Here is a 12,461-nt window from a genome sequence, read left to right on the forward strand (position 1 = left end):
TGTTGATGTTCTGGACCAGATGACGAGGAAATACACAGTAAAAGGAGGGACCCGCCGTTGGCCTGTAGCTGTGTTTTACAACATGTTGGACATGGCTGCAATTAATGCACGCATTCTGTACAGCCAGTGCATGGGCGTCAGGATAAGCAGGAAGAAATTCCTTTTTAAGTTGGCAGGGGAGCTGTGTGAGCCACTGGTAATGACAAGGCTTCCTTCTACACCAGCAGCGAGAAGGCGACTGCAGCTCGAAAATCTTCACACACCTCCGTCCCCACAGGTGAAAAGAAAAAAGTGTCAAGGCACCATATGTCGAGGGAACAAAGCAATTAACATCTGCCAGTCATGTGGACGATTTGTCTGTGGCACATGCACCAAGCCAGCAACGGTGTGCTGGGGATGCTGACTGTCCCATGGCCAGGCCTGATGCCTCTCCTGCCCTGTCTACCTGACAGCGCCCACGCTGAGCGCTCCGGCGACCTCCTATTCACTTTCTACTTTTTTAAAATATATATTGGTGTTCATATTAATTACCATACTTTTTACTTGGAAGAATTGACGTGAACATTGCAAGTAAATAAAAATGTTACTTGAATTATCTGTCTCTCTGTGTTCGTTTGTAGTAGAAATATCACATCTGATATATCTATGTAAATAGATTTCACTGCAACATGAACACACTATATTTTCACTTTTCACAACAGCTATTTTCATTTCATTTATAATGTGCAGTAAACAAACAAAATAATGTATACTCTCTGCAATTGGCTACTATACAATGGTGCCAAAATCAACTATCCAAATATGAATCTGCGTATATCTATGTACAACCCTGTTGTAGCCTATTATTATCATGGTCGACATGAGAATTGTTGGCTACTTCATATCACAACTGAACATTCATATCAGAATCAGAATCAGAAGACTTTTATTGCCATGACATGTAAACATGTTAGGAATTTGGTTTGGAACAATGGAGCACGGTTTACAGCAGGATAGGTGCAAGACAGGACAAGACAGTGCAAACCAACATCAAAGTGCAAGAGTCATAATTAATATAAATATAAAGTGCAGAGATCAAGTGTTCATATCCAGACAGTCCAAAGCTCTCTGGGTGGGGGTGGAGGGAGGGTAGATATATATATATATATATAGCCTATAGCATTATTTGAAAATTGACAGCGCTGTACAGGCATAATCATCAAAAAAGACATTATATACAATATTATAAATATCCGTTTGTTATATAATATTTGTTGATGAACTACTTTGCTGTGGTACCTATGTAATACCACACAGCTTGATAGGTACATACTGTGCAGTGTATCATTCATAACTGTACATAGGCTACACATATCATAATATCTTATCACTATTGCATGGAACTTGGGTGAAAAAAAAACCTCAGCTCCAACAAATCTGAAGGGATTGTAAAAGTCATACTGTACAGTTTATCATTTTCATAACTGTCTGTACATATACATATCTTATGTATCACTATTGCTATATATAGCCTATATATAAACACATTATGTTACAAATATCAGTCTTATCCACTGTATCTAATTCAGCACTGAAGCCTGAAGGTTGAGCACAGTGTGTGCCCCCTTGCTACCTCTGCTGATATAAAAGAGAATTGCAGCCTTGGAGAAAAATATGGCAGCCGAATCCCAAGGCAAATACACAGACACACACAGAAATACTGCAAAATCGCTTTATACTAACTCGATTTTGAAAATGTAAAGATGCTGGGTGGTAGAACGCACATATCTAGGAAAAGTCATGAAAGGAGGGTCCTGAAATTTGATCGAGTGCAAAGGTAGATTTTTTTTTGTACTCACTGGTGCTGTTTAACACCTCACGGCTGTTCTAGTGTTAAGCCCTGGAACTGCATAATAGCATAGCGCTTATGACTTAACGCAGCCGGTTCTTAAAGGGAATGGCACCTGGCACGCTGATTGGGTTGATTGAGAAGACGCCCAAAACACACCCATGACTAATTTCTGGGCTTAGCGCCGGGTCTTAGGCGCCCACTACCGCACGCATAATAGCAAAGTGGCCTTGACCACGCCTCCACGTCTTAAGTTTAGATCTACCGCCTCGTCTTATTGCTTAAGACTTATGAAGTGCATAATAGGGCCCTCAGACGCTTAAATTAAGACACGAGTAGGCCTAAGTCAGACTAGTTAATCCTGGCTATTTAAGTGGCTTGCATGGACATGGCTTAAATTTGGCTTAGTTAGTCTGAGACTATGGAGTCCTGGAGTAAGCTTAATGAGAACACCTAGTTCAAGCCTCATTAAACTAAGTGGGAGCACAGGCTGTTGGTCCAATTGTGCTCATGAAAACCCGAAATGGAGTATAAAACACCATTGTTGCAGTGAATTTTGAGACAAGACAATGGCAGAGGCAAAGAGAATTCGCTCCAAAAATTATAGTGAGCATGAAAAAACACTACTAAAACAAATTGTATCAAACCATCCACTCATTGAAAGCAAAATCCATACTGTTGCTATTGAACAGAAGAAAATAAGTGCTTGGACTGCAATTGGCAATGAATTCAATGCAAATGAAGATGTCACCACAAGAACAGTACAACAACTGCAGGTGAGTTAATCTTCATTATTAGGCACAAAAATATGTGTTTGTTTCCTGTTGCCTATACCCTGCTTATTTATGCCCTACCCAAATTATTTCATGACATTTATGTCAAGTTCAATCTGTTTCTCTCATATCTGGCTCTCATATACTGTAACAATACTCCTGCTGCTTGTAGCATTCACATTGAATGAATATCCTGTTTTAAAACGATAGTAACCTATTTTAAGGGGCCATATGAATGTTAAACATGGTGGTAGAGTAAGATATGTTGCACAAAGGAAGATCCATACCTATGGGAGGGGGAAATAAATATAAAATAAAATCATTTCTCCACCATGACCTAAATTATCAGGAGACACACTTATTTTTATTATGCCTTATCAGTACCAGTATTTCAGATTTCCCATATTACTATTTTTGTCACATCAAAAAAGAAAACTAATGAATGATATCTGCCTTCATAGGTTCTATGGAAGAACATTAAACTGGGATTTAAAAAAGAGAATGCAGCAAGCAGAAGAGAGCGATTTATTACAGGTGGTGGACCACCAATAAAGGACACATCTGATGAATTGGGTGACTTGCTGTCTGGTATAATAGAGCACCAGCAACCTCTGGATGGTATACCAGACAATGACCATTTGGACAGTGAACATGGAGAACTGAGCACAAATGGTAAATATACCTCAGGAAGTAAATTGGTTACAGGACCATATTAGTTTATTTGAGTTTGTAACAGCGGTCTTTTTTTTCCAGAGGAAACCAATCAAGAGCCAGTTCACAACGAGCCTGAACCCTCCACATCTGCTATGGCACCCCTGGGAGATGAAGCTGCTACCATCCAACAGAGACAGAGACAAAAAAGATAACTACTGTATGCATGAAAAGTTAGCCAGAGAATTTCATAAAATAAAACAAATGCATATTTAAAAGAAGAACATGAAATGAAAATGAGAATTCTAGAGGTTGAACTGGATATGAAATTGGGACAGAGGGCTATGCTCCAAAAAAGAATTCTGCATACCAGTAGCCATGGTGAATATGAAGAATTGTGAAAAATAAAAATAAATGTATTGTCATTTGGCATGTGAGTGTGAGTGAGTATTAATCATCACAAACTACATTTTAACCAGCCTTGGTTCACTCGTTTAATTTTGCTTTACATTATTGTAATTTTGTACAGAAACAGTATGCAAGCAAAACTATACCATAATGAATACATTCCATATTTAAATGCTGAAGTGCTGCACTGTGAAAGCAGCTCTGTGTGCAAGTCCTCGCTGGTCATTGGCTGCCTCTGCCATGGGCACATCTGCATCATCCTGATCTTCCATTGGCAGATCAGGACAGCCATGCTGCTTCAGGTAGTTGTGCAGCACAGCTGTAGCAATGATCACTTTGCAGCATCTTCTTGGCTTGAAACGAAGCGTATTTCGTAAGCACTGGAATCTACTTTTCCATACTCCAAACATACGCTCGACCATCCCTCTAGTACGGATATGAGCTCTGTTGTACCTTTGCTGCTTAGATGTGGTGTGAATAAATAGTTACTCTGACCATATCCACTATCACCAAGTAGTAGTCCACTATGTTGTCTTCTCTCAAATTGTGCACACAATGAAGAGTTGAGAAAAATCCTTGAATCATGGGTTGCACCTTTCCAACGGGCAACAATGTTTGAAAACTCAAAATTAGGAGTGCATACACCCTGAACATTGATTGAAAACCAGTTCTTACGATTCCTGTATTCCTCTGCATCAGGAGTTGATGGACACTTGATGGGAACATGACATCCGTCTATACAGCCAATCACTCCTGGGAAGTGCCCATATTCATAGAATTGCACTTTATAGTTGGCTTGCCCAGCAGCATCAGGGAACTTGATGTAAAGACTCCTCAGTTCACAAATGGCACTGCAGACTTTGTGAACTATTCTACATACAGTTGGTTCACTGACACCACACAAATCACCAGTTTCACGATGAAAGATTCCACATGCCAAGAACCTCAAAGTGATCAGAACTTGCAGTTGATTGGACACAGGCCCTCCTCTTTGAGACAGAGAGGAAAGTCTAGGCTCAAGCAAAGTAATTATCTCCAATGCATTTTCCTTGTACATACGAAAGCGGTCTCGAAAAGTTATTTCATCAAACTGATTCAATGGATCACTCCTATCCAGCAGTATTCGTCTGGCTGGCCTTTGTCGTGCATGTTGGTCCTCATTTAGATATTCCAAATAGTCCATGCTCCCAAACAATCCAAGCTCAGTTTCACAAACAGTAGCCTAGCCTACTAAGCGGGAGTTAAACCTGCCTCCTTGGCAGATTAGTTTAAGCTTCAATTCAGTCCAATTTAGTCCTGGAGTAGCTCTAATCCTACATTTTGCAATCGGCTTTGTTTAATCCAGAACAGGCTTAATCCACGACTATTTTAAGCTACGTCTGTGCAAGTGAATTTCAGTTAAGCCAGTTTAAATAGCATTTTAGTCTGGGACTAGGCTTAAGCCTTGTCTCCGAAACCGGCCCTGTCTTTTAGGGCTCGGCGATATAGCTTAAAATTCATATCTATATTGACACGTTTGGGCCAAACACAATATACAGTGCCTATAGAAAGTCATCACACCCCTTCATTTTTTCCACATTTTGTTGTGTTGTAGAGTCAATTTAAAATTGATTAAATAAAAAAAGTAATTGTTGCTCATTTGTTGCTCATTTTAAGAGTGTTATTGCAAAGGGTATGAATGACACAAGGTATTTCTCTTTTCCAATTTAATACATTTCACAGACATTTCTAAAAACTTGTTTTCGCATTATGGGGTATTGTGTGTGGACATTTATTTTTATTTAGTACATTTTTGGAAAAAGTGTTGTTATGCCACAGTAGTTTGGGGGCTCAAGAACACGACACCGGAGGCAGAATACTGTGTTAACCCCTTAGGGCAGGGGTGCTCACCAGTGGCGGCTGGCCGATAGAGGGCGCTGGGGCGCCGCCCCCACCTTCACTTCCTGGTTGCGATTTGTAAAAGTTTTTTTTTTAAATAAACATTGTTTATTCACAAAATGCGGCTGATATTCTGTCGGCGCCTATCAGCATTCATTAAAAATCCTCCAATACAATAAACATTTTTATCTGTGTGTGTGTGTGTGTGTGTGTGTGTGTGTGTGTGTGTGTGTGTAAAACTCACTGTTAAAATACATAGGGAGAGAACGCGGGGCGCCGTGTCAATGCAAGTCTATGCCAGGACGAATACTTTTGGCTTACACGTGAGCTGTAGCAGCGCTCCAATTGGCTGTCTCTATTTCTTGGCCAGGACGCACATTTGTGCGCCCTGGCCAAGAAATCTCCGGTTGTATTGCAGACAATGCATTATGCTGAGGACTCCCGACTTCCGGTTTTCCGGACTTCGGGCTTCCGGAGTATTTTAAATGAAGATTCGTAATGTCTGTCTCTGATGTTCATGGTAAATTAAATCAGCCTATTTTGTGCAACTAATAATGTTCCCGCTAATGGGTTAACCAAGCAGCCTTGCACCTAACGTGCAAGCACCTATCTTCGAATTATTCATAGCAATATGCGCGGGGCAAGGCGGAGGTACGGGTAAACACGGCTCATGTTCTGTCATCAAAGGTAAGAGTTGGTTTTCTTTAACTCAGCTGATGCATTGTTGTGTTTCTGACATGGTCTGGTTGTGTTTCTGACATGGTCTGGTTGTGTTACAGACATGGTCTGGTTGTGTTTCTGACATGGTCTGGTTGTGATACATCATTGAATGTGTTGACCTGCTGTGATGTGTTGACCACCATCACTCTCCATCATCATCCATCATGTGTCTATGAAATAGATAGTTACTGTACTACTGACTGCAGCATTCATCTCTGCTCATTAATGTAGCCATGTCACACAGACACATAGTACACATATTCATCTGCTACCTTTATTAACCTGAGTGTAGCTGTGAGGCCTGTACTAGCCTTGTTGACTAGACTTCCTCCTTGTCTGACACTGGGTATTGGACCGTACCGACGTCCATAGACCGGTCACTCTTCCACCTCAGTGTCTGTAGTTGACAGGGTAACTTCTCCATGGCCCACACGGTCATTTTAAGGGTGAAAGTTGAAATTATACAGTGGTTGTAATGCCAGTGCGTGTTTTATGCGCGTGCACGCGGAAAAAAGTCGTGCACGCGAAAGAGGACCGCCCCGCCACACTGCTGTGCCCCACCCAAAATGTTTTGCACCAGCCGCCACTGGTGCTCACACTTTTTGGAACCAAGATCTACTTTTCAAGTAGCCAGTCTGCCAAGATCTACCAGTCTAGTTTCAACATCGCAAACGTACATGCACGTACTACAAACACACATACACACACACACACACACACACACACACACACACACACACACACACTCTCCGTGATCCGTTCGGATCGCCCTCCACGGTTCGGAATGCGTGTGTACCGCGGATCAATTGCACCTTTTTTAATTTTTAATTTTATTTTTTTACCTTTATTTTACCAGGAAGTCACATTGAGATTAAAACCTCTTTTACAAGAGAGACCTGGCCAAGACAGGGTCAAAATAGTAGCTTAAAAAACAGTTCAGATAACAAGACAGGACATAAGACAGTGGCAACAATACAATAATAGACAAACAATGGTAGGGGTATTTACAAGGTGATTAAAACATTGAGAAGTCTAACCAAAGCAGGTACAGCGAGCGGTGACCACATCCTTTAATCTACGCTTGAAGATACTTATGGAAATAAGGGCCTCTAATTTAAAAGTAGTCTGTAGGTCATTCCAAGACCAAGGGCCATAATAAGACAAGCTTGCCCTTCCAACATTGTTCATGATTAGTGGCACCAGGTGACCTTGTATTGTAGCCATCTACGAGACCTGAGTCCCGAGCCACTCGGTATAGGGATGAACTTCAGGCCCAGATAATTCGGTAAGAAGCCAGAGATGATTTTAAACACAAGAGTGTACCAGTGTTGGAGCCTTCTGACAGAAAGAGATGGCCATCCAACCAGACTATACAGTGTACAGTGATGGGTCCTGAAGGCACTATTGGTGATGTATCTTAGAACCGAATGATACAGGGGGTCTAGCTTGGATAAAGTGGACAGAGAAGCAAACCTATATACTGTATCACTGTTAACAAGTAATAATATTACTTAATATCTCTTGTAAATCACAATGTAGAGTTGCCATGAAAAGATAGACGCGACAGTTGCGGGCTTTGTTTTACTCTAAAGCGCAATGATAGGTTGATAATGCGAAAGAAAAATAATCTGTTGTTTGCTCACTACACGTGAAGCTGGGAATCCACAACAACAAGGCTGCGTTCGTAAATCCGCTCTGGAATCTGATCAGCGTTCAAGGAACGCCTCTTGTCCAATCAAATTACTTGGTCCCTTGATGACGTCGGACCCAGTGTGCGCTCCGGCGCTCTCAAAGCGAATTTACGAACGCGGCCCAAGTGTATCATGTTACGTTGTTCGGCGGAGAAGAACTCGAAATGCCTCCCTCGTCATTTGAATCCCATGTATGGGAGCACTTTGGCTTCTCTGTCAACTATGACGGGAGGCACGAAAAAGGTAGCTCGACAACTTCTGATAATGTAGGCATTTTTTTCATACCATGTTCAAAATAAGGGTTCACTTTATTATTTAGTTAAAAGTGGCATAAAACATGTTTATTCATCTGCTTTAAAGAGCCCAGTGATTCGCTGCTGCAACCAGGCGCCTCCTCCCTCTCTCCTATCATTTAAATTGAGTGTATTTCAGTATAATTATGTAATGTTTGAGTGTAGAATATGTTATATATATATTATATATATATATGTATATATATATTATATATATATGTATATATATTACCAGTTTTGACATCTTGAATGTTGTTGGTTTTTGTCACATAGTAAAAGTGGTGTTTTTACAGAATTCAAGGAAAAAGCAGTTTTTATAAAAACAAAAATGTTTTGTGTTGATCCGAAAAATGATCCGATCCGTGACTCAAAAACCGTGACACGATCCGTGAGTTAGGTGATCCGTTACACCCCTAACACACACACACACACACACACACACACACACACACACACACACACACAGTTCCCAGCCTGCATAGTAAACTCACAATACACGTTCCCTCTCTCTGTCACACAGCCACAGGAGAAGACCATCACAAACCCTCCCTCTTTGCTATTCTCGCTCACACACATTCACACACACACACACACACACACACACACACACACACACACACACACACACACTCAGCAGTACCATAGCCAACTACTGATCCAACAAACAGAAAAGTAAACCAGATACAAAACAGGTAGTTCCCTAGTTTGAAAGGAGGAAATAAATGCATTTCTCTACCTTAGTGGGAGACCTGGCACTGGGAGGAGGCAGCTAGTTTCTAATAGTCAGGGCTGTAGGAGCTGGTTGCAAGGTGTCATCAGCCACTGTGGATCTGTCATCGAAAAGGCAATCTGCAGCCTCGAGAAACTTTTTTCACAATTTCGCCGTCTTTGAATGACTTCTTGTGTTTAACAAGAACGTGACTGACGCGATAAGAAGCTATCGTTGCAGCCGTACGTTTTCGCTCTTTTGCCACATTTCCCTTCTTCGAAATAGCCATCGTAGATTTGCTGATCAGACAGACGCATTTCCAATATCACGTCGTGTAAAAAAGTCCTCCTCCCATTCTGGATGGAAGTTATACGTTATTGGTTTCTTACTTGGTCCAGCTTCCCCACTCATTTGTATAGCCTTTATTTAGTATTATATAGTAAATAGTAGAAATTGGAAGGCTAACTAGGTAATAATAGTCTCGCCGGTATTTTGTAGTTGGTGCTGTTGACTGCGCATGCGTGGTGAACCGCGTGTTAGGTGTAGGTGAAAAGATCAGATCGCAGACTGGCTTACCTGTACGTCAATCAAGTGGCAAAAGCCATAGTGAGGATGGATGATAGGCAAACTTTTTTTTTTTTTTTTCCGTTTTGTTCAATGCCATGCGATCTACCCATACTACCTTTGCGATCGACCGGTCGATCGCGATCGACGTATTGGGCACCCCTGCCTTATCGTATTTATTTACAGTGTAGAGAGGTGGAAAAACAGATATGATGAGCTCGGGGGTTTCAGCCTGGCGGGCTGGCGGTAGTGGCTGGCGTGGGCTGTAGGAGACAGAGAAACAGGGTGAGTCTCCACGGTAGGCCAGTACAAAAGATATGTGCACATCCAAAAAACCACGAGAGGATTTGTAAAAGGAAAAAATACAAATCACAAGTCACAAGAGAATTTGTATATGGGTAAATACAAATCACAAAAATAGTCATGAGAGCATAGTACACGAATGGTAAACAGCGGATACTTGCCAGGCCATTCTTAAGGAAGAACTGACGATGAATGAATGAAAGTCCATGGTAGATGTAGCCAGAGGGTTGATTCGGAGTGGAGACAGGTGTGCTGGTCTGGCTGTGGCTGGATAACTATCCAATTAACGTGACAAGCTTCACCTGCGGCGGAGAGCACGCTGTGCTCGAGTTGTGGGGGCGGGGGAGGGTGTGTGTGGAGGCCCAGCCGTAACACGTGTGATGACACACTGTATATCTCAGTATGTCCTGTATCAAACTTAATATAAAGTTCAAATACACTTTGCATCTACAATGTACAAGTAATTTCTATTTGTTTTTGTTTTGAAAGAACAGGCCAACAGATATTGTTGTAATAAGACAAATTGTACAATAACAGTTTATTTAGTATCAGAGGCTAGTCTACCTTGTTTTGAGTTTTTCCCTAACAACGTAAAGTTGTTTCTTTGGGAACTCTATGGAATTAAATCAAGTTAAATGTGTGTGCCAGTTGTGACTAGGTCTTTATTACCAACATACTGGGGAAAAAATTAAAACCTTTAATTGAAGTAAATTGCACCCCTGCATTTAATACTTCGTCCAACCTCCCTTGAATAGCAAGGAGTCTTCTCCTGTAACATCTAGTAAGGTTGGAGAATACAGAGCAAGGAATCTGAGACCATTCCTCTTTACAGCATCTCTCCAGATCATCCAGGGTCCTAGCTTAGGGCTTTCACACCGGCAAAGAACAGTTCCGGTTCTCGTTCGCGAACCAAGTCTGGAACCGGCCGGCGCGTCCAGACCAAAACTCAATTGGTTCGGAGATTGAAAAGTTGGTTCGCAGCAGGAACCATAAAATAGTGGTTCTCAAGTGGGAACCAAAACGTAGAACAGTCACGTCGTCAGTGGGTGTGTCATATTCTAGGCTGCAGAGACCAGCAAGAAGGAAGGAGACAAAATGTAATGTAATCTAAATCTAATCATTAGTGATAAAAAAAAAAAAAAAAGTTTCATTATTTTCTCTATCTTCCTCACATGTTCAGCAAACACACACGCATGCAAATTTCGTAAGCCAATTCTATTCCAGTAATGGAGCAGCTGTGAACGCGTGTAGAAAGTGTCTTTTGTTTTGTTTCATAGAAAATAGTGTTTATTTCAAATACTGTAGTGGAAGATCTTATCCTCTTTTCCAGTGAAGTAGCTGCCATCTAGTTGTGACATTTTTTATCCCGCCCCTTCATAACCCAGCGTTGATGACGCAGATGGTTCTGGTTACACTGGTATGAACGCGGGCTCGTTCGCCAGACAGCACCAACGTGGTTCATGAACGCGAATGCGAACCGGAACGGTTCTTTACCGGTGTGAAAGCCCTAGCGGAAGTGAATCTACAGCCCAATGTGTTGAGATGATTTTGCTTTTTATTTTCTCAACAACAAACATGCCATAACAGTCACTGTACAAGTCTCTGTATTGGATCAGACCTCATATGTATAGAATGTTGTTAGAAACATAGCTGGCATAGTTTGCTGGTAGTGTGTGAGCACTCTAAATGCGCAACAGAGTCACTCCATCCAAAACATATTATAAACAATGGTGTATATGTTGAAGTCACACAATGAAGCTGTTCTTCTTCGGCGTATGGGTAGTTGTTTTCCTCTCCACTCCACCAGGCTCGGGGCCGAGGGGCTACCCTTTTACCACCCCGAGACCTGGTTGAGGGGCTCACCCGGGCTATATTTCTGGACACCCCTCCAGAAGCCACGTCATCGTCTCGTCATTTAATACCGACAGACAGACCATGCATCCCGTTGGGTGGGTGGTACACCGGGCAATCCAGGATAACATGGTCTGCGGTTTGGTCCTCTGCGCCACACTCGCACGACGCATTTGGGGCCAAGCCCCATCTGTGCATTGATGAGCGGAAACGCCCGACGCCGGTCCGGAGACGATTGAGCCTCACCCAGGATAGCCTTGGCAAGTCCATCCTGAGGGGCTCAGGGCCGGTGACTGGGATGTGGTCACGGAGTTTGGAGGTGTTAGCCTCCCACTCCGCGCGCCACATATAATCCGCCCATCCTGCCGCACTGATGTTAAGATCTCTGCATTGCTGCCTGAGATCCTGTGCGGCAGGCACAAATGGGTGTCTCGACTTGAGACGCTGGGAGGGCTCCGCTGTTATAGTGAGCCTATCATGGAGCAGATGGTTATTAAGCTCCACGGCCCGGCAGGCGAGACGTGCTGTGGCTCCCATGCGGCGGTGGCCTGCGGGCTGGATGCCTGCTAGGATGGGATGGTTGTCCACGGGGGTAGGACGCAGGCATCCTGTCACAATGCGCAAGGCTTCGTTTATAGGCGAGGCGATGAGGCGGGTGTGGGCACTGCGACACCATACTGGGGCGCAGTATTCACTAGTTGAATAAACGAGGGCTAGGGCTGCCGTGCGCAAGGTCCTATGCGCCGGCGCCCCAGCCCGAGCCAACCAGTCGCCTCATCAACACCACACGAG

The 12,461-nt window shown here is 42.7% G+C and overlaps 1 pseudogene across 1 annotated transcript; it reads right to left on the bottom strand.

Moving 5' to 3' along the window:
- Positions 1 to 3,827: 3,827 nt before the first annotated feature.
- Positions 3,828 to 4,843, bottom strand: LOC308161507 (putative nuclease HARBI1; annotated as a pseudogene). Its single transcript has one exon. The product of its transcript is annotated as a putative nuclease HARBI1 (transcript).
- Between the last annotated feature and the right edge of the window lie 7,618 nt (positions 4,844 to 12,461).

The sequence above is a fragment of the Nansenia antarctica genome (genome assembly GCF_963989245.1).
Source record: "Nansenia antarctica genome assembly, chromosome: 7".
NCBI classification, from domain to species: domain Eukaryota; kingdom Metazoa; phylum Chordata; class Actinopteri; order Argentiniformes; family Microstomatidae; genus Nansenia; species Nansenia antarctica.